Source organism: Colias croceus, chromosome 1 (assembly GCF_905220415.1).
Source record: "Colias croceus chromosome 1, ilColCroc2.1".
Taxonomy (NCBI): Eukaryota; Metazoa; Arthropoda; class Insecta; order Lepidoptera; family Pieridae; genus Colias; species Colias croceus.
Window position 1 is genome coordinate 2,684,108 of NC_059537.1, and position 25,160 is coordinate 2,709,267.

Below are 25,160 nucleotides of genomic sequence, written 5' to 3' on the forward strand. Positions count from 1 at the left end.
GTTTCTACTTTTTTAAAATCACTGGATTACCAACAAACCGAAGACCTTCTTAAAGACCTCATTTAAAATTACTCTGGAATCTTTCTACTGCAATTTAAGAACACTTTATGTAAACTGATATACACACCTACACATATGATTAATCACACAAACATATACACTTGCGCACACACTCACTCACATACACACCCACTCATGCGCGCACACACACTAGCATACTCACATTCATACCTTTAAGATTTGGTAGGATTTAGATTTAAATTAAAATTAAAATATATTTTTCTTTTCTCTTTATTTTTTTGTATTAGTGTTTTTTAAGTAAAATTGTCTTCTGATAAGATTTGTATAATTTTATGCATTATTTAGGTACGTACACTTGTGTATTCTCGTATGATATCCGCGAGGGGGGCTGGTGACCTGTACCTCAGACTTCTATGTAGTCTATTTCAGGCACCAGTTTCTCACAACGTTATCTTCTACTATACATTGTGTACTATTACTAAGTTTTTGTAACCTTTTAATGTTGTGAGAACCAAATAAAGACGATTTTATTTATTATTATTATTAATTATTGTTTAATAAGTACATTAGTAGTAGTCCTTGTAATATAACTATATTAATTGGTACCTATAAGATAATGTTTATAAAACTTCAGTCTTGAATCATCACTTTATCCATTGGATAATTAAGACACTTCACGGAACCTTGGGGGTGTATATTTAAAATTTAATAAAGGCTCAATATCTGCAAGATTACCGTTAGCTAGTTCCCCTTCGTGTCTTACCTGCCAGGCCTGTACCGACAGCAGCGTTGAGAATATTATATTTTGGAATTAATTAATGGTTTTCCTGCAACATTCTGTAATTTTGTGCAAATTACTGTTAAATTCTATCATAACATCAAACTCTATTTATAATTTAATTTAAATCAAGTTATCATTTTCCTGTACATATTATTTCAAAATAGGAATGTTTATACTTAATATATTTCATAACATCCAACAAAAACCTTTTATTCTCTTTTAACAACAAATAACTCTGAAAGCATTAAAAAAATTCCAACTGCAATTTATCGGGTTATCGGATATTGGAATAACGCAATCCCTAAATACTGGTCTAAAATGATCTGTAACCATCGAGATATATGTATGTCTGTAACAGTCTAAAATTACAAAAAAGGGTCAGCTGCGGGTTTGCGATAAAAAACAAGGCCCGGTGCAACCAATTATGAGTTATTAAAGAACTATTTTTGTTCCACGATGATTTCTAAGGGTAATGTGATACAGATACTAATCACTAGATGACAAGGTCTGGGTATCTTTATGTAACACTTCTACTATATTATTTATAAGGATAATAATTTCTGCCTTGTAAAACGCGGGCAAGTATTTTTAACCGACTTAAAAAAAGGAGGAATGTTCTTAATTGGACCGGTATATTTTATTCATATATAGCTCATGTGTTATTCTGATACATATTATTATCTATGTTACTGTAAAGTTTCATCCAAATCCGTCTATTAGTTTTTTCGTAAAAGCGTAAAAATCATACAAATTTATAGGTAAATACAAAGTATATAGGTACTCTATGTAAGAGCACCGCCAATGCTTCACTTCGCAACTATTAGATAACTATACACCTTTATAATTATAATCAAAGCAAAAATCAAGTATATATGCATAATGTAATAGTAATAACAAAGATATTATACACTGTAACTTTTGTTATTTAAATTACGACTTGCATTTCAAGTTTTCCCTCGCGTCTCGAAGTAATAACAAGCTATATGAAAACGAAATTATTGCACCCAATTTACATTTTGCATTCAGTTTCTAGATGAAATAACATTCAAACAGCAATTTCACTTTACAGTACGAATAGTTGTTAACAAAACTCTTTTGAAACATTTAAAACGACCAACCATACTGACCGAAGCTACGATTTGATAAGCAAAGCTTTTGAGCTTGCAGCAAATAATCAAATGTGTTGCCAGAGTAACCACTTTTTATATTTAATACTAGCTTCCGCCCGCGACTCCGTCCGCGCGGATGGCGGTCTTCGCGTGAATCAGGTTTATTTCTCCATTTTGAGTAACTCTGACAATGACATCTTATAAATATCTATTGGATCCAAATACGGCTAGGCATATAATAATACGCAACGTGTGTTCGCGGTTCTACAGAGCAACGTCTATGGATAAAACTGAAAAATTAAGATTAATTTTTTTCTACGTATTTTTCCAGGATAAAAAGTATCCTATTTTACGCCCAGTATAATAAGGTATAATTATACCAAGTTTCATCGAAATCGAACCGGTAGTTTTCACGTGATGTCTTCACATACAGACAGACAGACAGACAAAAAATTTTTTAATCACATATTTGGGTTTGGTATCGATCCAGTAACACCCCCTGCTATTTATTTTTTCAATATTTTCAATGTACAGAATTGACCCTTCTACAGATTTATTATATGTATAGAAAATATTTTGTATGCTTGAATTTCATATTCAATATTTGGGGTGAATATTCAAGTTTTGTAAGAAGTTTTAGAATAAAATAAAAGGGACATAATATACTTTGCCGAAAATAATATTGCTAACTTTGAAAAATATCGCTAACTTAGGCAAATGAAAAAAGATTTTTTTTTCTCTTTGTCGTGTAGAATATATGAAGATAAGATGCCTCTTCATGTTTACAGTTTAAAAAAAAGATCACAGATTAAAAAGAAAGTGTTTAAACCGTAAAATCGTATACAGCCGCTATAAAATAGATCAAAAGTGAAAAGTTATTTATTATCTGTAAGGAAACTGAAGTTCATTGTTAACGGAATGTTTGTTTTGTGGATACTCTTTGCTTTGCTCCGTAAATCAATTGCCTTCCTTCCTATACGTCGATAAATATCTACGCTCCTTTCCGTTTTTGTAAAAAGTTTCAACATGCTTGCGTGATAATTTTGCTTAACTGCGAATTGAATTTTTCTGTTGAGCAAGTATTTTTAATAGAAGGATTTGTTTTTAATTTAGAGAATTTTATAAGGTTAACAAAACTTCTATGTGGATAGAAGCAACTTATCATTTTTATTAGACTTCCTGGCGAAGCTGACTCGGCGAACTTTGTAAAACAATGAATTTTGAGAAATTTAGTGAGAATTTAGTTATTTAAGAATTTTAAATTCGGAGTTATTCTGTTATATGTACTACATAAATACAAAAATGCTACGAGAGTGTAAATCCGTTGTTCCGATGTTTTAATTAAATAATTACTTTCTTATTTACGAACATTCGTGTTGCGGTGTTTGTAGTTATACTCCTCCGAAACGTCGTGAACTCATGAAATTCTGTGTTCACATCGGTTAGGTCTGACAATCGGACAACGTCTATTTTTAATAATAGTTCAGGATACATCGCCCATTTTTGCAAGTGACTACTATCAAGCTAATTTTCCGTTTGTAGCTTTATTTTGATGAGACGCCCAATAATTTCGTGTACGAAAGTCTCGATTGTGGTAGCTAACAGAGATAACAAGGATAAAAAATTTTGATTTGATGGTTCTCAAATATTTATTACTAACTAACTGAATTTTTTTTTGTTCAATCTCAAGATAATTACCTAAATTATTCGAAAAAATATTTGTCCTACAAAATCTATGGTTTGTTCAAAGAGTCCCCCTTTCCAAAGTGTATCGATAACGAGGTCATCATAAATGACTACTAACAAGCTGATTTTTTTGTTTTCACTTAGTTAATGTTTATATAATTTAACAGACATATTGTCCTACAAACTGCGTAATAAATATTTGAGAACCATCAAATCAAAAAATTTTATCCTTGTTATCTCTGTTAGCTACCACAATTGAGAGTTTCGTACACGAAATTATTCGGTGTCTCATCAAAATAAAGCTACAAACGGAAAATCAGCTTGATAGTAGTCACTTGCAAAAATGTGCGATGTATCCTGAACTATAAGGACAGCTAGTATAATTATAATTTCATACCAAACAATACACGCTTAATTCATCTTCTTCAACATATTTTGAAGTGAATTGTTAGCGTGCTATACTGCCAGATCTCCGCTTTTGTAAAGTGCTACAATTCATTGCATCTATTTAAATAGGATTGAGAAATGTAATATGAAACGGAAACTTTGAGTTCCGCAACAAGACTCCAAACTATTCTTACCGTACTTCAAGCAATTAAAGAGTTTGCACAAGTTTTAAATGCGATTTTATTCGCAATGTTATTCATTGCGATGTTACTTTCATATATTAGTAGGTGTAGTGTTATTTAATGCGATGTTTGGTTCATCAGTATATTAGTTTCTTACCGTTATACTTAGTATCGTCATAATCGGTTGAGACGTTTCCGAGATAAGCAGGACGGGTGGTTTTTGAAGTGAAAACTTCTTTAGCGGCGTTGAGCACTTTTTCTGTAATGGGTATAAAATCTTAAACTCGCGTCAGGACACGTGATCTGATCGAAAAAGCGTAAAACGGATGGAGAGAACTCAACGTTAATAATCAAGTTTTCACTTCTGCCAGCACTCCCGGAGTGCAACCCGTCTTTTTTTTTCATGACAACAGCCATTCCATTTATTTGCTTAGATATATTAAAACTATCGATTCTATGATCTCCGTTCAACAGAGCCTTTTTCCTTTGTAGAATTTGACGCCTGTCCAATATACATTTTGTTTTCAAACCAAATTTCAAACTTCAAAAAAGTACTTCAAAACCGGGGGAGCCGAAACAGTTATCATAAATAGCCGGCTTTCATAAATTCTCATTCCATATTCTGCGGAAAGTTGCGGCAAGCAACGTTCTTCCAACCGGAGATTCCCAAGACGTACAGTCGTAATAAATCCCCGGTATAATAACTGTGACACTCGAAATAATTCTGCGGCGAACATCCAGAGTTGGGTTACGATTATCTTGTAAACTTGCGCACATGTCCCTTGCGTGATAAGAATATGCCCCCAATTCTGAGTGTCCTTGTATAGGCATTAGATTTGATATATGTTACAGTTCAAACCCGCTATCTTAGGACACGCTTTCCCTAGTTAGAACTAGTTTAAGGTTGTGACTAAATGTCTTTGTTATCCTTCTAACGGAAAACGGCTTTTAACTATAACATAGAGGTATAGAAATACGAATGGTCGAATGTTAAGACTATGGCAAGCGAGGCGGATGTTGGTCTATGATCGTTAGTTGGGCATTATGAGCACGCCAATGGGATTATGACTGCTAATCCGGATAGAATATGAGGATACAGCAAAGGGAAAACATACTGAAAACGCACGTTTACAGGATGTATTCTTTGTTACACAGTTACAGTATACAGTTATAAATCACTACATATTATTAGCATTTAATATCACAAATCTTATACACTGTGAAGTAGGAAGTGAACAGTGAACACCCTTACGATTCGGGGATTAGATAAATATAACTAGAAATAAGAAAAATATACAATTTTTGGCAAGATCAAGTTAAGTTATAACGTGCAAACTCACGAACAGCTTGGACAGACAATCGTAAAACCGTTTTGACACGCACAAAGCCAAGAGCTGAATGATTTATGAATGGGGATCCGGAGTGAAGGCTCCGGGATCCTCATTATTGCTCTCTTATACCTACGGATTTATTCCTCTTTTCTAATTTATATATACGTTTCCTTTGGGGTAAGCACTATTTGCGATTTGCGAATATAAAGAAGAGCATGAAGGTCGTGGGAAATATACAATAATACCTACTAAGCTAAGTGCTAAAAAATAAACATAATGGAGAAAGAAGAATAAACATAAAATATGTGATAACAATAATTTATTATGAACCAAATAAAGACTTAAAAACAATCAGTTTTCGGGTACTTAAATTCCATTTAATCTTATTCTTAGTGATTAATTAAATCTTTTAAAAAACTGTATAGTACGAACATTACAAAAATATGCTACATGTTCTCTGCAGGTCACGTGCTTACCGAGCAGATTTATGGTCCCAAGTGCAGCTTGCTTTACAACTTAAAATATCTTGAGAAATATTATAATTTCATTTAATATTTATATATGTAGACAAGGCGAGATAGCAAAAGCACAGGTAATGTACCTAACGAGAAGCGCAAAAGAACGCACTCCAGATTTTTGCAGTGCATTTTTCGTTATATTTGTTAGAAAGAATTCTGATCAAATTTTTGCTGTAACAGAAGTTTCAATTCAGTTCATTTTTCCTAAATGACCGGTGTAATATGCATTGCCCGAGGCACCACTTTGTAAGCTTGGGATAATCCTTTTAAAATGTTCATAAAACTATTAGAAGGATCCCAAATGACGTCACAGTTCATGTCACGTAGGTACATCGATGCGGGCTTAATTTGCATGTTATTGATTTCAATATGATAAGAGAATGTTATTTGATACTGCTACCACAATATTTGCAGTTTAATATTTTAAGGCATTTGTGGGGGGCACTAAGCTTAACAGTTACAAATTCTGAATACGAGGTTACATTTTGCGTGGTTTTGGCTTGAGTTGTGTTCACAAGTCAACGTCGTGTTCAGTCGATAGTGTGATGTTTTAATTATTGCACTATACAATTTCCTTACAAATGTAGGTACCGCTACGGAATAACTCTGAAGGTTCTATCTGTTTCCTTCATGTTTCCGTATAAATATTTTAACGCACATAAGACGATAAAGTGAAAATAATACCCTTTTCCCTTTGCAATCATAATTATTTATTAAAATAGGTCATGAATTGTTTACACGAGGTCCTTCCCAGTTATTTAGTAAACTCGGATAAAATAAATAAGGAGTACTTTTAACATACCTGCTAAGTTAATTTCTATTATCAATCAAACACTTATCTCACACAAAACACTTGTCACAGCGTCTTCAACTTGGCTATAACATTATCAAGCTGTAAACTCAAACACGAGAAATAATTAAATTATTCACGACAAAACTTGCGAGCGGATTGTGGTTGCCCCGAGTTTGTTCGACATCTTACCTTCCTGTAATAACGTGGTTTCAGTTTATTAGAAAGGAATTCTCTTTGGAATAAAGCTATATAATAATCATCCTTGAAATAAATGGAAATTGGATATAATAATTATAACTATGTTAATAGTAGTTATTTTGTTCTATTGTAATAGTATAAGTTGTGAAGGCAAATAAATAAAGTTTTTATTTTTATTTTTATTTTATTATAGTTATAACCTATGATTTCTAATTTGTTTTAACATGTATTTCATTTACTAAATTTATATTTTCTTTGTTTCAGGTATGCTGACTTTATAATATTTCAAAAACTAGGTAACTTAAAACAGACTGCATAGGTAACTCATATTTAAATAACTCTCAATCAGTATTAATTTAAATAATTAAAATGTCGTCCAAATTAACGACAACGATTAAATAAAAGCGTGGGAAATGGCATTGATTTAAAAGCAATGATTCTACAATCAACTGTTGAATTAAAAATGGACGACCGTCAATTGCACAGGATGTTTCAATTACCGTTATTATGCCATGCGGGTACTTTCTGGAATAAAGTTTAATTTAATTGGGAACGGCCTATGATATATAAAAGAGCTAGATACGTTACCCGCTCTCTATTTTGGCAAGAAAAAACTCAGGTAAATGCCCGAGTTTCACTTAGTCACGCACCATTCAGCGTCGTGGCTGGACGTTCTTTTTGTATTTTAATCGGCAGTTGTTATTACGAAGTACATGAGTGAGACATGTATTATGTCTCGTGCGTGAGAGTGAAAGAGAGAACAACTGTATTGGTGATAATGCGTTAGTAAGTAGGTATGTATTAATTACGCTGTTTTTTAGTGCAATGATGTTGGCGTATGCCGCGTCTACTAGTATAATAGGTCATTGGGAACGGCTTATGTTATTATACAATCCGGAAATTAGCCAAGAGGTATGTGGCTTAGGATCTACGGGTAGCTTGTTTTGTGGATAGTGAATATTTCAATACAGGGTGGTCTATACGATGGAAATCTTGAGAAAATTTATTAAAATGTGTTGCTACACGTGTACGGAAGTCACATAATATACTCTTTGGTCTTTACTAATCTCGCTAAAAATAGTATATGTATGTATGTGTGTGTAGTTATAATATTTGCAAATATTGAACTCTATACTTTACTTTCATTGACCTGTTTATTAAATACAAATAAATTTTTAAACATTTGATTTAAAAGATTACTTACAAAGTAAGTATTTTGATATGATGTTTTGAATCCAAATTTATAGTTACATTTTATAAAATGTTTAATAGGTAACGGTTTACGTAACAAACATAATAACTATGAGAAAAACACGGGAAACATCAAAAGAAAATGTCAGCATTTAAATATGTGTGTTAATTTAGCTTATGATATTGATATTCATCTTTCATTCAGATGACTTAGTTTCTCAATATACATAATATTATTTAATAATTAATAATATACGGCATATTTTTTATCTGTAGTATGTAGACATAGATAAAATGGTCAAAGAAAAGTTAACGAAGAGATGTGTCAAGAGGCTTGACCGTACTCGAAATTTAGTTGTTGTTGTGTTTTTATTTGTATAAGAATTAGTAAGAAATATGCGAGAGGAGGCCCTTCAGGTCTGTTGAGGTCACTGAAGGCTTGATCTTCTGAGGTGATATAAGTATACCTTAGATGTTTAAGGTGGAAATATCACTAAGAAAATTTGTTAGATAAGTATATAAAAACCTTTTTGATAAAACAAAAATTAAATAATAGTACTTACCTACTTATTTCGCCCTAACGACAATATAACTCATGAAGATCACTGAAATCCAAATTATTTTGGAAAAAATGTAATGTATACCTTTATGATTAAAGATGAAAATAAAACTAAGAGAAAGTTAAAAAATAATGATCATTAAAAATAAATTATATCACCAGTGATCCAAGTTTAATGATACTACAAATTAAACTAATCCAGTCTGACGGCAATTTATCGCCTGTTTTAAGACGTTTTAATTCGTCCTCTGATAAATGTTAGCAAATTAAATGCCCGAATTTACAGTTTTAGTAATTTTCTTCTTTATATGTTATTAGAAATTAAGTTAATTATATTGGAACGAAGTTCCTTATTACTTTACGGGATATATTCAATCTAGGATAATTCGGTAACCTTTAACTTGAATCTTGTAGCGTCTTCAATATTGTATCTGTGTCTGTCCGTTGCTCCATTTAATTCTGTGTGGAGTGACGGTGGGCGCCAAAATTAAGCGGGACGCGACTGAAAAAAATTAAAACGTTTAAAACTGTTTTATTAAGTTTTGCGCTACAATATTGTGTCAGTGGTGCAACACTGAATGTTGTGCACAGAAATACAGAGAAGTCGTGAATGTCTGCGACTCGTTTTCTATGTTCGGGCGTTAATCGCCTCTCCAAACCCTTCAACTTTAGACACCGTTAGGCCTTGCGCTGGTTTGTGTCTCTTATCTATTACCAAATTGTCTTAAGCGTCGGATAAAGCCGACGATTTTTCAAGCCGTGAGCCTCGTTGACGGATTACCCGGACCAGCCACAATAGATGAGTCGACGTTTCACGAAAAACTCTAGGCTTAAATTCGAGCACCTTTGAAAAGACGAAAACTCATTAAAGTTAAATTCACTCGGCAATTTGGAAAGGATCCAAGTTTGATAAAGCGTTTTTTCTTTCATTCTATGTGTCTGGTTTGTTTCTGCGAGAAAGTTTTCGGTTCCGCGAAACTTGGTTGGGCAAGAAAAATTAATGTTAAGTCTAAATTGATTTGCTCGGGAATTGATTGCATGATAAATTATACAGTTGTTAGACTCTTGTGTAAACTTTATAACCAAGTTTAAGCTTTCACTTCCACTTCACTTCCAAAAATGCTGGGAGCATTTTTCCTTTTAAGGTAATCCAAAATGGCTTCTAAGCCATTTTGGTTTTCAGGGATTATTTTATTTTTGACGTGACAACGTCTTATAATTCGATAAAGCCGGCTGCACGCACGAAAAAACATGACTCATGCGGCGTTACCTCGCTCTGACTCATCTGAGGCGTTCCATGCAAGGCTTGAAATGCGAGCGAGCGCGCGGAACGAGCGACAAAGAAGCACAATCGGACGTTGTCACGTTCAGTTCAACTATCGTCGATAAACCGACTTTACAGACAACCATTTTTTTTTTCATATTAGATGCACATAGAATCTATCCCAAAACATATATTTGATACATTTAACAACAAACGACAATAATTATTTACTTAAATAATTTTAGGAATTAACAGGCAACATGTAATTTTTATAAAATAAGATTGCGATTATTATTCTGAATAGATGGCATTAAAAATCTTTTTAATTCAATAATAATAATCCGAACGTGTCGAAGGGTTGAACTGTTATAACCATGGGAACTTGATGGATGATCGGTCGTTTGTCAGGATGTCAAAGTGAGAGCGTTGAACGCTCGTAATTTCATAAATCATTGAATTAATATATTTTCTCATATACAAATACTATCCTATTAATTCCATCTGCTTGTAGTGACAAACTCTATCCGACTCGAAGGACTATTAAAACGATATTTTGAAATACTTATCGTAATGAAACAATTTAGTAAAAATGGGTATGACAGAAGTAAAAACATTATCGATTATAAAAAATACACGAGTGTAAAAAGAACTAAATGTCAAACTTCTAATTTTTAAGTTTGACATCAATAAGAATATTCAACAATACATTGCAACCGCCCCTTGTATATTTTTGGAACATTGATAGAAAAAAACAAACAAAAAAGCACCCCAACTTTTGTAAAATATTTGGATTCGGTATTTCTACATTATTTTTACGATCCCTTTAAAGTATTTTTCTTAACATTCCTCACTTAGGATATTTTTATTCAATTACTACACTATTTAAGATCCTACAAATTTGTAATTAATAAAAGTAAACAAACGAGTATAATTGGTTCATTTGACATCGTTTTATAAAACAAATAAAATAATTCGATTCATTGAAATGCGCATATTTTTATAAATTGTGATATCGAAACAGGTGGCTTGGAAATCGAGGACATTGAATTTTATTTTATTAAATGACTATTTGCACCTGGCTAGTGGCTACGGTTTCTGCGTGTTCAAATGGCTAATAAATTGTATAATAGTTATATAATAAGTGATTTATATTATTGCTTTCGTTAGATGTTATTTGATATACAGCTTTAATAACACAAATATGCCAATATTAGTGAAAGTGTCTACTAATGTACTATGTACTTATTGGATATCCTGAATAACCTTTTTAGCTTTTTTGTATTAGGTTATCATAGATAATTATAAGATCGCTAGCTGCTCCGCGCGGTTTCACCCCCGTGGCTCCACCCCTGGTGGTCGTAGCGTGATGATATATAGCCTATAACCTTCCTCTATAAATGGGCTATCTAACACCGAAATTATTTTTCAAATCGGACCTGTAGTTTCCGAGACTAGCGCGTTCAAACAAACAAACAAACAAACAAACTCTTCAGCTTTATAATATTAGTATAGATTAAAATATATTATTATATTTTTAGATCCTAATATTATAAGCAAAGTATTAAAAACGAATGTTCCATCTACATTTACGAAATTTAGAAACCCCTGCATGGTTTGATTCTATAGGTAAGGTTAATTAGGCCGCGCGCTGGTTCGTGTCTGCTTCATTTCACAATATTTTTTCGCTATATTATTTATATGCATCAGTAGGTAGACATAGAGGTAAAATAGGGATTGAAACATTACCGTAAGCTAAAAGCTACTATTTTCAGCTACATTCAGAATTTCAGCCCACAATAACAATGAAAGCAGAATAATTATCTAACGTGGTAACAAGGCTAGAGGTACTATAATATCAATATCGGATCTCGAATCAACCATATTTTCAATACTCCAGCATATAAACATTTTGCAGCCAATATTTAGTTCAAGCCAGTTATTTTGCCTGAATTTTGAATTAACGGTAAACTATGAGGATATGGTGAACTATGTTGAAAATTGAAATGTTGTTAAATGAAAATAAAAGGCTACGAGTAGGTACTCTATACTACATCGAATAGCATTTTAAATTGTTGTTTTCCGGCTCATGTTTTTGCTTTATTAATTTTGCATTTTCCTTCTGTTTCTATAACTCAAAAGATATTAGTTCCTTGTTCACCTTTTTAGGTATCTATATACAATTTTGAAGACACCATAGCAATCAATTACATTTTAATTATTAAATAATATTATGTATCTACCTCAATGAAATAACGGCACGAATCATGTACTTATTGTACCTACTACCTACCTTATTTTCCTCGGAATAATGAACTTATTCGAAGCTAAAGCTTTTTCCGTCGATATAAGTGTAGGTGTATTTACATCACCCCCGCATTTGTAACATAATATTTACATGTGTTATTTACTGGAGTGAGATCTTTCCTCTGGGAACTGTTCCTAGTAATAAACTAACCGCTTAATCAAAGGGAAACATTAACTGATCACTATTCATATTTGTACACGGCTAGATATTAATTATTAGGTACTACACGGTAATAAAATTAGGTTGCGTTGTTACCTCGTTTGTTATTTCCATAATAATTGATACATTAGTAATATATACTTTTTTGGTGAATAGTTAGTAAGAATAATGTACGTACATATCTAATTTTATTTCTCATTCAAACTTCTCTGTATAAAAAGGATTTCATTGAAAAGGATATACATATGTATTTAGTAACAATATTTATTTTTAATTGAAACTTCTTTCCATCATTTTAAAGACAGACCTTTGTTCATTAGAGCCCTTATCTATTAATAATTCAATTATAGAGAATTTATTCACTCAACAATCAGAATTTTCTATCGATAATAATCATTGACTTTTCATGAAAATAGACACACAATCTATTTTAAAAGCCTTTGATTTGAGAGGCAGTGTATCAATAACAAAGAGAAATTGAATAGAATTAGTTCAGCAGTTCGCTTGAAAACAGATGCGCCAACTTCTTTATTTCAGCAAGAAACAAAGTAAAGATATTTATTTATGACATTCATCTGAATGCGCAATGAGAGCGGATAATTTGAGTGCGGAACCCGCAAATGGAGGAACTTTGTATAAGTTCCACTTGGCTGAGTTTCTTACAATGCAAATAACCCGGGAAATAGTTTCATAATCTATTGTAATAATAAAACTCTCTTTGATAGGGTCATAACTCATAGGGTTAAGATATAGGGTTGTAACACTTTTTTGTAGATTTGTCATAAATCGCATATAACTTACAACTCGATGATTCTTCTGGTCCTTTTTCTTCCACAGTCACCACCGATATGGTTTTCCCGCTACGCGTGTACTACCTATATGATTTAGCCTACGCTTAGGTTGCAAAAAAAAGACGTGTGGCACTCGGGGACTGCCGCGGTAAAGCTATTGCATAGTATGCCTTCAAGCCACACCTCCGAGCCCGTCGGAGTGGGGAGCGTGAGGTTTTTTCGTTACGGAATTTCTCGATTCGGTCCCCGCGCTCAAGGCCCGCGATAGAAGCTATGCGCAATAGCTTAAAAAAAATCAATAGTCGTTTTTTACCACGAATCAAGGGTATACCAAAAATAACACTTTCGCATTTGTAATAATCGTAGGTATGAATCATGCAAATTTTAATATTTTAGTGAAAATTTAAAATCAAATAACATTTATGGCTCAGATAAACATGACATAAATTAAATCATAAGCACGTTCATATTACGTACAATGGTACATTTCGCTGCCCACAAAATCATTACTTACGCAAATAATACCATATGGCTGCTACATCCGCGCCTAACAATCCGACTAATGCTGAGACAGACGTCATAAAAATCCAACAATACTTATCCACATGTACAAAAAAGGGGCAAAATTGTTACGAATGTAATAAAAGATCATGACGTGGTCTATGGTTTATTTATCTGTACATGTGCCAAGGGTTAACTACGGGTCTACGGGTTAAAAACACTTTTGTTTTCTTTATGGTTTCGCAAAATAAAGGGTTAAAGTTCGCAGTTCGCGCCCGCCCGCTGTGTTGTCATGTGAAAATAGGATTTATGTCGAAAAATGTGTGACATCTTTATTTGAAGGGGTTATTGAATTTATGTTACGATACGGTATTGAGGTCCGGATTTTTATGGTTGGGTAAATACCCAAATTGTTGGTCTCGATGCTCGTTTTAACAATTCACCTTGGTAATAAAATATCCTAAATTTTCGATTAATTAAAACACGAACTTCCTTTGTCACAAACGAAGTTTGTTTATTAATAGTTATACAAACATTAAAATATTTATTGTTAAGTACTGGGAGTTCTGTAAAGAGATTCCTGGATGACCTGATTAAGGTTTGTTAATTATTTGTCTGATTTAATATTAGTCTTTGTAATCACACAGCTAAGAAGATACTGAAGATAGTACTTATTTTACGAACTTCTTTTGTTTTCGAAAAATCTGATTTAAAACGAAAAAAAAAAACATTCCAAAGAGAGTCATTATGAAAGATATTCAGTAGAGTAGAGTCGGTTGAAAAAAAGTACCTACCTGTTGTATAATCAATGTATTATCTTAACATTTCTATGTAAATAATTTTGTTTTTGATGCAAAAGTACAGTGTAGCACATAATGCTTAATTATGAAACTAATTAATTACATGTTACATTAATTCGCGTTTCAATTTATCGCAATAATTTAATTACACATTGCAAACAAACAACATAGAAAACCATACAAGTCACAGTGGTTATAAATGCTCTCATAAATTGTGGTTTTAGAACAGCATTAGCCGTTTTTAGTTCAATATGAGACTGTTCTTTTAAAATTTAACTCGTCCTTTAGGAATGGTGAATGGGCGGAAAGTAGGCCGGTGTAATCTAAGTCTTAATGAATGAGCTTCAAATTTAAGACGACAGCTCTAAAGCTATGTAGGCCGCCTGTGTTGAGAATCGCTTGGGGTTTATCTAAAGATTTAAAGTTTACAAAATATTTTAATATAGCTATATAACTATAATACTCTTTATGTAAGTACGAACAATTCGTGTAACAGTTGAATAAGAAAATTATTAAGGAACAACATTTTATTTAAAAACTAGCTTCCGCCCGCGACTCCGTCCGCGCGGAAAAATTAAGATTTATTTTTTTTCTACGTATTTTCCGGGAAAAAAGTATCCTATTTTATGCCCAGGATAATAAAGTATAATTATACTATGTTTCATCGAAATCGAACCGTTAGTTTTCACGTGATGCCTGAACATACAGACAGACAGACAGACAGACAAAAAATTTTTTAATTACATATTTGGGTTTGGTATCGATCCAGTAACATCCCCTGCTATTTATTTTTTCAATATTTTCAATGTACAGAATTGACCCTTCTACAGATTTATTATATGTATATAGACACGATAATAGACTAATAATTATTCATTATTGTTAATGTAAAATCCATTCATTAGTTACTGAGATAAAATGTAGCAAAGCATAACGCAATGGAAACGGATTATAATTTTGAAATGATCGATTTTTTGGTAATTAAAGTACAATAGACTATCAAGTGTACATTTGAGTTTTGTACGCCACATATTAAAGTACCCCTATATGCATCATATAGGACAAAAATAACCTTATTTCAATGTAGGAAGGGTCATTATTCTCTACACGGATTTATTAAAAAAATTAGCAGCTTATCCGATGCAGTTAACAAGTGGTACTCATACAATTGAATTTTAGAAGCGATACCCTCTTGTAAATAATTTTTAACAAATGTCACAGTACATTATCTGTGGATAAAAAGGTTCATTACACCAAGGGCGGCCATATTGGGGTACTTTAAAAAGTGCATCGCTACATTGAATGTAAGTAATTGTTCGTTAAAAAATAAATATTTTGGGGGCGGAAGACGTGTATTTCTGTATTATCTGTTTTGGTACTTTAAGAAAGCTTTTGTAAATCGAATGAGAAATATAATTTTATCGTTTAGTGTATTTTCTTCAGATTTTTTAAGCTATTGCATAGCTTCTACCGCGGGCCTTGAGCGCGGGAACCGAATCGAGAAATTCCGTAACGAAAAAACCTCACGCTCCCCACTCCGACGGGTTCGGAGGTGTGGCATGAAGGCATGCTATGCAATAGCTTTACCGCGGCAGTCCCCGAGTGCCACACGTCTTTTTATTTACCTTCTTTTCGGGTGGAAACAATAATCCAGCGGTTAAAAAAAACTGCTAAATTTAGAACTTCAACCACAGAAGGCAATGAATCTTTCTGTATGTGTATATAATATACTTAGTATTAACAAGGAAAATAAAAGACTGTTATTCATGGAATATTCACAATTTATTACCCATCCTAATAAATACTAAACAAATATGCACATCATTCCCATAAAAAACGCTAATACGTACATTGTTCTCACTTCATACAATAAAGCACAGTCCAGTCACCATGACATAAGGTGTCAATGTTCACCAATTTACTGACCATTGAGAGCATAGTATTATAATTTATATTATCTGTGGCACGGATAAAAAACGACCCCAGTGTTGCCATTTGTGCCCACTTGACCCTAACTCGCGCGCATAAATTATGCTAAATCATCTGCCGATACTCTGCTATGATTATGCGGGGGTTGATTGTGGTACAAGGAATAATTGTTTCGGATTTAGTGCTTGGATATTCGGCGTGTCCTTTGTGGACTGAACGGTTGTATCTTTTTAACAAAAGATACTTTGCTTATGTTCTAAAGAACAATAATTTTGTAAGTTGAACTTCGTCAACATAAATAAAATCTTCTACATGCATGTTTTATATACTTAAGTAAATCTTTAAATAATTTATCGAATTATAAAAACTCTACCACCCACTATAAATCACCACATTCGATATGAAAGCGACAAAATATATAGCCCTTATAAATAATAATAATAATTAAACTATAAAAAATAAATCAGATAAACCCCAAAATTCCCTATCTCCCAGATCTTTCCCGCAAAACCAACATTTCGTAAAAAAGTCCTTTGAATTAACAAATCCTCTTACAGTAATGCAAATATGTTGAAGGGTCCTAATCTTAATACAAAAGGCTATTAGAATAATGTTAGAATATCTAACGAGATGATAAAGTTATCTAACGCACGTGCAAAATGTATGCATTTTTTACTAAATGCAATTAATTATGGGCATTTAAATAGCGATTTATTTCTTCACAATGATGAACATTAGACAAGTGGATTAAATACAAATGGAAAAAGAGATGCAGAATCGAATAGAATGCCAGCAAAATAATCTTAACAATTATATTGTTCAATGAGAATAAGAATAATTTACCAACGTTCATAATTCTTGAACAACACGTACTTACTACGATGGCGTACATAATAATATATTATTATCCTCATGAAACGCTTCTAGTCTGCGGGAAAAAACTGGTTAAATATTTCTTTATTTCATTCCACACTTATAAAAATTAAGACCGCTCATTCAATATGTTGTTACAGAAAGCAAATCGAAAAAAATGAGTCCAAATAGGTTTAGACCTAATACGGCAACACCATTGTAGCAATCTTTGAGTTGTTACTTCAAAAAGCAAGAACGTGTTAGGTACATAATGAAGAGTAATAATAAAATTGCTTTCGCAGACGCTCCTTTAATTTGCTAAAAAGATCTTAACGAAAACTCTCAGCTGAAATATCCTTAGAAGAATCTTTTTGGGAATCGCTCTTATTCCAAAAGGCTAAGAGCTTTCAGTACTGTGATCTTTTTAACTAACCATTAAATGTTTTATAAGTTTTGCACCATTTATAAGCTTAAAAGGGATAAAAATAGGTAGAAAATATACATTTTTAGAGCGTTTCTATGAAATACTCTGTCGGAACTACTCGTTGATTTTGGTTATGCAAAGTGCTGCTAAATTATGCAAGGTAAGGACGTTTAAGTATATGCTAATATCTGGTGTAATGCGGGGAAGTGCAGTCAACTTTATGAATTTAGCACAACTTCTTAAGAAGTTTCACTCAAGTAGGCAGAGAGCTAGTTTGAGATTTCACTTAATTATCTTACTACGTAAGTTATCAGTGCATTTTAGGATAAATGGGATAAAATTTCAAAGTCAATTAAGATTACTTCCTTTGGAACGTTATAAATTTATGATCTCTATCTAAATATGTGCATAAAAATAAACAAATCGAAAATACATCATATTATGATCTAAATCGGCATGTTTACTAAAATATAAGCTTAATTGACATGTTACGTAAACGAAGCTGCTGTCTGAATAGCCGAGTTATTTGAACAAACAACTATTTACATTTTAATAACTATAAACAAAAGTTCAAACAGAATCCATTTGTATTCATAATCAACTATACACAAACTGTATACATATTCTACGATCGAGTATTTAAAACCACAGTCAGCCCCTGGAGCATGCCGCATTAACTTCTCTAGCCTTAAGATAAAAGTATGTCCTCTAAAATATATTCCACTCATAAAATATGCATACACTTTATACAGCTTTGGGTCCCATTGGGTCCCCGGCGAATAACTGTCGCGATTTTGTATAAGGAAACGCTTGGAAATATTTAACGCTTGTTTATAGTTGCAAATATTATGAAAGTACGGCATATGTTCTAGAATATGCTAGACTCTTGAGCTATCTTCTGGAAAGCGTAATTTTCAAATATTTTTTAAAGTTAGTGTTAATATTTAGAAAATATATTTTGTTACCGATAAAGCCCGTTTCTCGTTGGATCACGTTTACCCTAATTGAACTACATAGTTGTAACTGAATGCCTTTGTTAAAACTAGAATTAATTAACGCTCATACTTCGAAATGCGTGAGAAGACGAATAATATAATACTGCGCAATACTACTCACTACATACAATATAAATATTCTTGGTTTTCCATTTTAAACGCTTTCAAGCAAAGTTTTCTATCAGATCCTTTTGAAATTTGGTAGGATAATAGGTTAAAGTCCGAAATAGGATGCAAACACGTTAGCTCGGAAAATTAGGAAAAATGAAAAAAAATTAACGTTATAAATTATGTTCTTTTATAAAGCTTATTAACACGGGAATATCGGTCTAGTAAAAAAATAAAACTCGCTCGCGGTAAATTGTTTTTATTTCGTCATTTCCCGCGCTAGTTCACTTGGCGGGTAAAAAATGAAAAGTTCACAGAGCGTCTCATTTCCTGCGGTATGTGCTCTGAATGAGCTTTCGCGGTGTGACGTCACGATGCTCCTTTATTTCATAGATGGGTATTTAATTGAATACGCACGAATGCACGATAGTAGAGTTACCAATCTATATATTTTATAAAAAGAACTGCACGCTTAAAATTGCATATTATCACGTCTTGAAGTAAGCGGTAGTCATGGTTACTAAGGTCTCTACATTTAATGTTTTGCAGAACAACTAATTTTCTACATGGGAACAATTTGGTGAAATAAACTTCTAACCAATCCAACCAACCAAACCAAACCATTAAAATCCGTGTGTTAGAGAGGGAAAACAAAAACAAAATAAAGATTATGTTTTAAATAGAAACAATATAAAACTTACTACAGGAACTGTTGCATGTTTTCTTAGCAAGTACCTTAACTTGAACGCAATAACCGTTTTAATCCGGATTTTTAATGTATAATATAACGCTTTAACATTTAATATAATTTCTCAAGATGTTACAAAGCGCATTTTAAATTTTAACTTGCATACTTCATAAGTACGTGGTGTATTTTAAAGCATTATTCAAACATAATTTTTTTTATCAGTATTGCAACAATTTGAACAAATGTAGATATATTTTTTATTTCTATTATAATGATGTTGACATCAATTCATGTGTGTATAATAATTGCAGTATATGAGACCATAATATAATGCATATTCTTAAAAGTCCATACATATACATATTATAAGATGATTACATGTTTAGGTGAATGAAGTTAATTCGTTAATTATTACCTATATAGTAGGTATATACAAAACATAATATGAACCAAAATAAACAAGGCCACTTAATAAAACCGCGTGGTCACCCCAAGTCCATTTCGATGCAAAGAATGATAACATCGCCGGCAATCAGTCGTAATGAGAAAAGGAATAACATTCAACCGTTTTATGCTTCATTCGACGATACTCATCTGAACGGACGCTGAAAATAATTAAGGTTATCAATTTTCAGAAATGTCCAGGGTAATTATATTTGTGACGTACTAAGTGCTTTATAATACATATTTGTTTTCGTCTAAACATAAATCAACAAAGAAAAACAAAGCTTAGAGGGTCCATTCCTCTTGCATTATTTCTAAGTTTTTTTTTGTGACTAATAAGGTCAAGAGCATGAGGCTCTTGAGGCCTGCTCTCTGAGGTCAACTTATATTGTCTATACAATTATACATATCATATCAATATTCCCATTTCGTAATTGATACCATACCTACTTGTTCAGACCATATCATGTAACATCTGCATCTGTGAGGTCGATTATCGTATCAAATATCGATGCACATTGGATTTATCATTGATATTATTCAAAACGTGTCAAACGTTAATGTGTACACTGCACACTCTAAGATATTGACTGCATTTTCCAATAAAGTTCATTGAAATGTTATATTTATCCTAATTTCCACGCTATCGTTATGCATGATAAAACAGACAGACATTGTAAAAATTGTTTATGCACACTCTTGAATTATGAATTAGTTTTTCTTTCTTATCTTCAGTCATCACCCTGCTGTACTTTATAATATGTGTAGACTAGATTTCCGCCCGCGGCTTCGCCCGCGTTTGCAAAGGAAAACCCGCATAGTTCCCGTTCCCGTGGGATTTCCGGGATAAAAACTATCCTATGTGTTAATCCAAGTTACCCTCTATATGTGTGCTAAATTTCATTGTAATCGGTTCAGTAGTTTTTACGTGAAAGAGTAACAAACATCCATACATCCATACAAACTTTCGCATTTATAATATGTATTAGTAGGATTATGGCAATAATTTGTTCGTGAAGTGTATTTATTTCTTTGCTTGAAGTTTCATTTTCTAGTGTAGAATAGCTCAAAGTATCAAATATGTGTATACCATAAATGCGAAACGCAGTAAGCTAAAACCCTTGTTGAATAAATCTGATAACTTTTTTAAGTGTCCTTGGCTTGGTTTCACGGTTGCTTGAAATGCACTTTACATATTTACCTATTAGACAATTTGAATATTATCTTTAACGAAAATGAGGAAGATTATGTGTGCAATGAAAGATTAAAGTGTATAATATTATATGTGGGTGTATGAGTGAATTTTATATTGCAGTCATATAAAAAAATTAAGTATTTTATTTCGCGAAACTAGTCTACCTTTTTTAGATTTTTCTTAATTTGTTTGATGTTATCTCTCGATTGTCATGTTTATGAAAATATATCTACTTATGTTTATTTGTGAACAATAATGGATGAGTGCGTTTTGAGGAATGAGGTTGTTGAAATTGCTGGTATGTAGTTTAAGATGAATTTGGGCACATAGATTGACCATATTATCGATTAAATATAAATAAATAAATTAAATAAATTTATTTGAAATAAACAGTACTTATGCCGTGTCCCAGTACAATTTTTACAGTCATAAAAATCTTTATTTAAACAATACATGTTTCTTTTTCAATTATAATTGTTTGTTGTGTACAAAGTACGTACAGTACAATAAAATATACATGAAAGGTAAATTCAAAATTGCTTTCGGCAAATATTTACTTTTAAATACATTAATTTACAACGAAACAAGGTTAAATAATAATAATTAATGAATCATTCGCATTTTAAATCTGTTATATTTTCATTTTGAAATGCATTTCTCGAGTATAGCAAATATACGAGTTGTTAGTAATTTATTTTTTAATTTACATGGAAAAGTACCTGAACACTTTGCTCTGAATTAAAATAAATATTTATTAGTTTTGGATGGTGGTTTATAATTTATATTAATTATTCCATATTTACGCATGTTTAATAAATCCTGAATTTTTTAAAGTGAAACTTTTATTACATCGCATCGTCTCAAACTTTTTGGTCTGTGTAGCGCATGTCGTGTGACGCACGATACGTACGATAATTATCGTACAAATACGATAATTTTTAGTTAAATGTCTAGTGTGAAAAAAAGTTTCACTTTTACCGTGGTTTCATAAAACCACACAACATTTTTCTCGATAGGTAGGTACACTTATTTAATTTAAAACACACACACTTATGGCAACATTTATCTTTCCCACCATTATTTTTAAATTTTAAGTAGGTATAGGCGTACCAACAAGTAACAACGTATTAATTTAGGATTTAGTTCTGCCAATTGAAGTCTAGCCGTAAACCTAACAAACTCAATTCGTTATATAGCTCCATAACAATTAAATTCGGACCTTTCGACCTTTATCCCATGAGGCTTTATTTAAGACTAAAATCGATCCGAGGTCAATGACCTGGCAGATGTTGCCAGAATACACCAAGTGCGTGACACTGGCACAATGTTTTAAAATGTAGAATCAATAAAAAACGTACTATTGATTACTTAAGTATAGCACAAATAATACTATCTTAATTCTTAACTTTAAATGTCTTACGGGATGTAAATGCAAATTATTATCCCCTTAATCGAGTTGGTTCAATCTTCATAGCTCAATTCCTTTTTTATTTGATATCTGTATGATAATACAGAATATTAAAATATGTACAATAAGTATACAAAAATCAGAACCGACGTGACGTATATAGTTAATGAAGAGTCATAAATATAAGTATTTATAAATAGCGTTTTGGAGCTGATAACAATAATTGCTTTGTTACCGTGCGTTTGTTATATGAATGAAAAATCAATCACACCAAAATACACGACTGCTTTTATGCTTAAAGTGAAAATTAACGCGAAGTTATTATAACCTGGATTCGCATATGTCACGTTAATCGCGATCTAATCTAGATTAAACCTTCTGGACAGAATAAACCCCTATGTAACTAAACTTGGCTACATTTGTGAAGAGGCATAGATATGTCATTTTCATGAGATCATGAAAAGGTCTATAGAGCATAATCTTGGATATAACAATTCACAAATGTTTCCCCTTTTCAACAGATATTTCACGTAATCTAGGATCTGACCTGACCCGGTTGTGGGCAATATGGCATAGACCTCATTCCATGATACGCCTGGAACGATATTTTGCCCAACTAATTGCTAGCTATAAGGCGAAAATGAAGGTTTAGGGATTGCGTTAATAACATTTAATAGATGTTTGGCAATGTTTGTTTTAATTTCTGGATGGTACATACGTAATAATATTAAAAATAGTTTTGTGTCCTTAAATTGTAGACATGTATGGTTTGAACACAAATAGAAGTATAGAAGGTGCATCCAAGGTATAATTGGTCCGGTCAGGACCAAGGTTTAAAATAAAATTTCTAGATTTATTAAAAAAATATTCTTCACTGCTAACTCGAAGCAGACTTCATGCAATAATTTCATATTGGACAAGTTAATGTGAAAACCAAGAAAGAATTTGTTGTTGTTAATAAAAAGGGTTTCACATTACGCAATTGTTCCTTTATTTTAGTGTAGTAAAGCTTCAGAAGAAACATTCCCAAATAAAAGAGAGCTATAAGTAACGTCACAATCGACCACACTATCCGAAAGAGGAAATGAGTCTCCGTGTAGGCAGTAAGTTACTGACTCTTGAGCAATTACGATTTACGGTTCGTTTTGTATATATAAGATCGTCTAAGTTTTTCAATGTAGTGTAGTAACAGCTGTTTAATGAAGAGAAGTTTTATTCTTTTTTCATCCATTTGTCTCATGCAGTAGATACTAGGTACCTCCGCCTCGGTATCCCAATTTAATCATAACGTCAAATATCATTTCATCACTACATAGTATAAAACAAAGTCGCTTTCTCTGTCCCTATGTCCCTTTGTATGCTTAAATCTTCAAAGCTACGCAACGGATTTTGATGTGGTTTTTTTAATAGATAGAGTTATTCAGGAGGAAGGTTTTAGTATATAATTTATTAGGTTTTAGACAAAGCGGGCGAAGCCGCGGGCGGTAAGCTAGTTTCAAATAAAACAATTAAAATAAAATACAGAATCGCTAAGTTGGGCACTAATTAAATATACCTCAAAATGTTTAGATATTTCATAGAAATATCATAAAAAATTGGCTTGCATGCTTTGATGTTTAATTTAGCAAATTCGTACATTTAAAAATTATGAGAGATAAAAACTCCTCAGAGATATTTGAAGAAAGTTTTCGTATTAATTAACCGTAATGCTAATGAGTGAACTCGTTAGCGCAACATTTGTGCACAAAATTGGTATAACTGACCTAAAAAATTGCGCGTATTGAGTTTATTTTTACTTACATGGTTTTTATTTCATTCGGTAACTAGATAAAGTACTGAGTTTAACTAAAAATTAAGGCATAGGTAATTGTGATATCTCATTATATGAATCGTGAGAAGTTTAGGCAGTAACAAAATAAATCATCCGATGCGTATCGAAAGACTAACCAAATATATGTTACTATCATGAAGACTTAACTTTACATGATGCACTTCACAATGTAGAATTGTCTAAGATATTATACTCCTTTATATTGCATTCCACTCCCAAACTACTCGCGTTATCCGCAAATAATCAAACATGCAAAGTGCAAACATGAAGCTCCAAATTGAACCTTACTAACTTGGAACCAACATTCAAGCCTGCGGTTGACAGTCAGCTTTTCCGTGATTAGTTTAACGTTTACCAAAACTAAACAGCAATAAATTAATGTCACTAAAAGCTTATTTGGAATGTTGGTCAAGTCGTGTTCCGTATGAGCGAAATTCCTGATCCATTTAGTTAGAATACTTCAGAAAATGCGTTCAAAGTTCCGGCACGTTGCGCACACATACTTAAAGACGTGATGTGTTAAACGAATTAGGGATTACAAAGGTTCTTATTGAGTTCGTAAATAACAAACCTGGAGGCTGGAGGTTGGAGAAGGCTTTTGTATTTTAACAGGTTTATTTTCCAAGTTTCCTATAAAGGCCTAGGTGCTTAGTGAGAAAACTTCCTGTGACGTAGTTTGTTACACGTGTCAGGTTTAGGAATTTGCAAAT

At 32.4% G+C, this 25,160-nt stretch overlaps 1 protein-coding gene across 2 annotated transcripts in view; it reads left to right on the forward strand.

Annotated features, from left to right (window-relative positions):
* LOC123693665 (neurogenic protein big brain) overlaps positions 1 to 25,160 on the forward strand; it is a 70,309-nt gene that overhangs the window by 38,532 nt on the left and 6,617 nt on the right. The window lies entirely within an intron of this gene.